This window comes from Fomitiporia mediterranea (genome assembly GCF_000271605.1).
Source record: "Fomitiporia mediterranea MF3/22 unplaced genomic scaffold FOMMEscaffold_4, whole genome shotgun sequence".
NCBI classification, from domain to species: Eukaryota; Fungi; Basidiomycota; class Agaricomycetes; order Hymenochaetales; family Hymenochaetaceae; genus Fomitiporia; species Fomitiporia mediterranea.
In genome coordinates this window covers 816705-821761 of record NW_006760389.1, presented here as the reverse complement: position 1 = coordinate 821761, position 5057 = coordinate 816705, and positions in this window count along the sequence as shown.

Below are 5057 nucleotides of genomic sequence, written 5' to 3'. Positions count from 1 at the left end.
GATCATTAAATCAACCATGTGACTACAGACAGTCACAAGCAGACGTGCTAGGAGATGAAACGATCGGCATCATGCTAAGAACTGTACATCACATGCAGACAATCATGGCGATCAATTCCAAACACCCACATGACTCATAGAAGCCTACTCTGAGAACACCCAACTATTCCACATTGCAAGCATTTGCAAACAGAACTGCAAGAGTGTGCAGTTTTGGAATTGGCTTACACACATTGTTTTCTCTATAGGATGTATGGATCACATGCTTATCACAGGCTCAGAACACAAGTTGTGTCACAGCAAGTGGCTCAGCAAACCATTACGTCATCATTGCCCAGATCAAAGTACTGCAATCTTCCAATCAGATAGGACATTGGGGCAATCAAAGTGTTGATCTCAGGAGACTGCCAGAAATCTCAGAACTCTCCACACTTTGTCTGTACCAATCAGATGATAACAGCATGAGAACCTTCTATTTCTTTCGATGTAAATCTTGCTTTTCCCTTTTGCATAACATTTCCTGTGGCTAGAATGCAGACCACTTAAATTTTCCTCATGCATTTTCACCCTATTTTCTTCCAACCTCTGGCAAAAGGTTCTCTTATTTGTTCTTGTATATTTCGTTATTTTTCTTTTGTTCAGTCATAACACTTCCCTGTTAGTACTATGCTTTTCCAGAACTCGGAAAACTATAAATACAGCTACTCATGTACTAGATACAGGGGGAATTCAGATAGTTCACCCATTGATTTAGCTCTTGTCTCTTGTCTCGAAGTCCTCTAGTGTGAGGCATAGTTTTAGTCTTTGTCATTTTCTGTATCAGATTGTTTGTTGTGTGCTTTGCAAAGTGCACTTTCCATTATTCACATCACTCTTCCAAGGTTGCAACTGTGTCAGAAGAACTCACACCTGTTCGGAACCACTCTAGTCTCCTAAGACTCGTGGTTTAGCTCCCCCTCAAACTTAACGAATCACCTGTAATCTTCTCTTAGACACTTCACAGGAGTTTCAGCATTCCTTAAGTTTGTAAACTACTACTAATACTTCATTTGAGACTTTAGTACTATTGTACAGCCCCTTTACAATCTTACTAGTAAAGATGTTCCTTAGTAATAGGGTGATCAGTAGTAGTCTGTGTTTGAGTCCCTCAAGTAGACTATTACTAGCAAGCCTGTATTAGTAGTTCTGACAGTTGTAGACAAGTTCCAAGTCAAAGCTAACTCTTCCAACTTTACAAATAGAGTAGTACTGTCCTAGTTTATTAATGGAAAGTAGTGTCTAATAGTATTCTGATCAGAATCCCTCTCTGTAACAGAACAGAACTACCTTATCTATAATAAGGAACTCCTTACAATTGTCTGTTCCCTAGAGGAGTAGTGTTAATATTTTCTTAGTACTATACAGAAGTTTAAGATTTAGAGTGATCACCTTAATCTCTAGTACTTCTGAGTGTCTTAGAAGCTCAACTACTACTAGGTCTGCTAGATGTTAGAACTATAGAACTATAACTTTATACTAACCTACAAACCTAGAACACAAATAATGAAAGCCAATTTACTCTCAAGACAAGTAGGTTATAAAAGGAGGGAGAATAATAATAAAAATCTTGTTCTCCTAAACAATTCCTGTTTTGTGTCCAAGACAATCTGAGAGATCCAACTCAAATCCAAGGATATTAACTTTGTCACCTACATACAGTAAGCTCTAAGTTACACATAGGACTAGGTTGTAGTAAAGTAGCTAGAGAAGTAAGTTAGAGACTAGAAGGAGGATAAGGATAGACAGGTTTACTAGAAAGGCTGACTGTATGTTCTGAAGGATTAGAAGCTGTAGAAGGACATTGTCTAAGCTTATTATAATAATCTAACTGTAGAACATTCAGACTGATACAAAACACAGAAACTTATTACTCAGAACTACTAGTAGCTAGGAATGTAGAGGGAAATCCTAAAGTATATAACTAGTTATAATACATACTAACAGACTAAGGCTTACTAGACAAGGGTTCAGACTCTCTTACATTTGTATCAGATCCTGGATCACTCTTAGGAAGAAGTCTTAGTAAACCTGATTAGTAAGTTACTTAAGTCTTAGGGTTATAATACTATCTGTGTAATTGTTGACCAATTCTCTAAGCAAGTCTATGTAGTTCTGACCCAAACAGAACTCACTTCTGAAAGTATAGTGTACATTTATTAGGATCATGTCTTCTAGTTGTACAGACTCTCTTAGAAGCTTATTTATAATTGTAGACTGTAATTTGAGTTGAAATTCATGTAAGACTTGTATGTACTTCTTAGAATTCAAGAGAACCCTTCTACTACATATTACCTACAGACTGATAGTCAAACTGAGTGAGTCAATCAGAAGATCAAACTCTATCTCTGAATGTTTATTAATTATCAGTAGTCAGACTAGTCTGAATAGTTAGCTCTAACAGAATTTGTGTATAATAACTAGTAACACTCTACAATAGGACAGTCCCTGTTCTTCCTCAATCATGAGAGACATTCATACTAGGGGACAGTTTCAAACCAGAACAGTAGTTCTGAATCTGTAACAGACTTTGTAGAACAGATACACAAGACTAGGAAAAATGTATAAGCTCTTTTAGAGAAGGTAGTACAAGTAATAAAGTAGAACTATGATTGGAAGAGATTTACAGCTAAGGATTACTAGCCTAGGAACAAAGTTATACTGAAAGCTACTAATCTGACTACAGATTACTTAATAAAGAAGTTAGACAACAAGTGCTTCAGACCCTTCATTATTAAAAAGAAGGTCAGCACCTCTACTTACAAACTCTAACTTCTGACAACATAGAAGTGTATACACCTAGTGTTTAATAAGGTTCTACTGTCTTAGTATTATGATCCAGGTTTTCCTTTATAATAAAGACCCTTACTACCTCTACCAGAACTTATTGGTTTTAAACCAGAATACAAAGTAGAGTATGTAGTGAATACTAAGCTAGTATATAGAAAGCTCAAGTTCCTTATCTACTAGAAGGGATACTCAGTTGAAGAACACACTTGAGAACCTACTAAGAATCTCACCCATACTACTAAGACAATCTAAGACTTCTATTGACTTCATCCAGGTGCTCTGTGTCAACTCTACCTTATAGATTTCTAAACCCTACTGTTCTGACTTATACTCAAACTACTAACCAAGCCTAATGTTTACCAATCAGAATGATTGGTTTTAGAGGGAGAGTAATGTTATAGTTCTCTACTCTTATACTTTCAGTTCTGAGGGTTCTACACTCTTCTGTACTAGAACTCAGGACTTTCATCCCTCAGAGGTACTGTTTATAGACTATATACATACTAACTCTTACTACTACCCCTCCTTACTTTATCATTCTATTCCTTTGACTACTCTTTCATTCTTTGTTCATTCTATAGTCTCTTACCCTTTGTCTATCCCTTCATTCTTTGTACCTTTATCTTTAACCTTCCTTTCTTTCATTCTTTATAGCTTATCATTCTTAGTGACTCATACTCTCTGAGTACTCTTGTATAGTTTAGTATATATAGGTGTACAAGATCAGGCTAGTCCTGTAGTCTTGATCTTATCTACTCTAAGTAGTCCTATACTCTTAGACTTACTCTATATACTCTACTCTTGTCTCACTCTCTCTCTCTGTCTGTTTTACAAGTTCTGACTATATTCTAGTACTTGTGTTCTGTATTTCTGTTGTGTAAAATAGTTGTAGCCTGGGTCCCCTTACTGAGCCTTTAGGTCCCCTCTACACTGTTACTAACACTAATTAAACAAAATATCTTATATACAAACATAAAATTATTTGCTTATTATAGTATTTAAAACTTAAGTACATACACTTTTAAAGCTAACTTTACTTTAAAACTTTATTAATGTACCTAGTTTAACTTTATTTAAAGATTTATATAGTATAACAAGTCTCTACTTCTTTAAAGAAACAAAAGACAATGTTAACTGTTATAATAACTAAACTGTGTCAGAGTCAGCTTCTTTACTAACAATTTATTTAAGTAAATAATAATAAGTTACTAAAAGGTCTTAAATAGTCTTTATAATATAGTATATTTTTAATACTATATTTATTATAATTTTTTACTCTCAAAATAAGTACTAAAGTATAGTGTTTAATTTAAAAATAATTATATATGTAAATGTATATTTATTATAACTAAATAAGTAAGGTATAAATAATAGTTTTCATATTATCTGATTTGTTTACTAAACTAGTTATCTGTTACAACTGTTTGTAAAAGTCTTGTAAAAAAGGTAAATTATATAATTTTTTGTTACAAAATGTAGAAGAAAAAAAGATAATACTATATCTCTATTAATTCTTAATAGAATTTGATTAAATAAGTTACTAAATTCATGTTTCTAATAGTAGAAAAGATTTATTATATTATTTATTAATGTCTCTTATTATTATTTTGTGAAAATTAAAATACATAATTTTTAACTGTTTTTCCTTATAAGATTTTTCCTAGACTCAAAGCTAAAGGTATAAGCTTGGAAAACTACTTATTCTGATTGGATAAATTAGGTTCTTAAAGTTTTTTGATACATATATTTATTTTCTAAATATTTTACTAATTACTAGTAAAAGATAATATTATTAATAAAATCAGAGTGAATGATTATAGAAGCTGGCCATAATGTTCTATCTCTTTAGACAGTCTTGATTTTCCATATCTAGTCCCTAATAAAGTTGGATGTGTTTTTATAAATATTATTCTGAAATTGTTTAAGTTTACTATTGTCAGTAACAGTGTAGAGAGGACCTGAAGGCTCAGCAAGGGGACCTAGGCTACAACTATCCTACACAACAGAAATACAGAACACAAGCACTAGAATATAGTCAGAACTTGTAGAACAGACAGAGAGAGAGAGTGAGACAAGAGTAGAGTATATAGAGTAAGCCTAAGAGTACAGGACTACTTAGAGTAGACAAGATCAAGACTATAGGACCAGTCTAATCTTGTACACTTATATATACTAAACTACACAAGAGTACTCAGGGAGTATGAGCTACTAAGAATGATAAGCTATGAAGA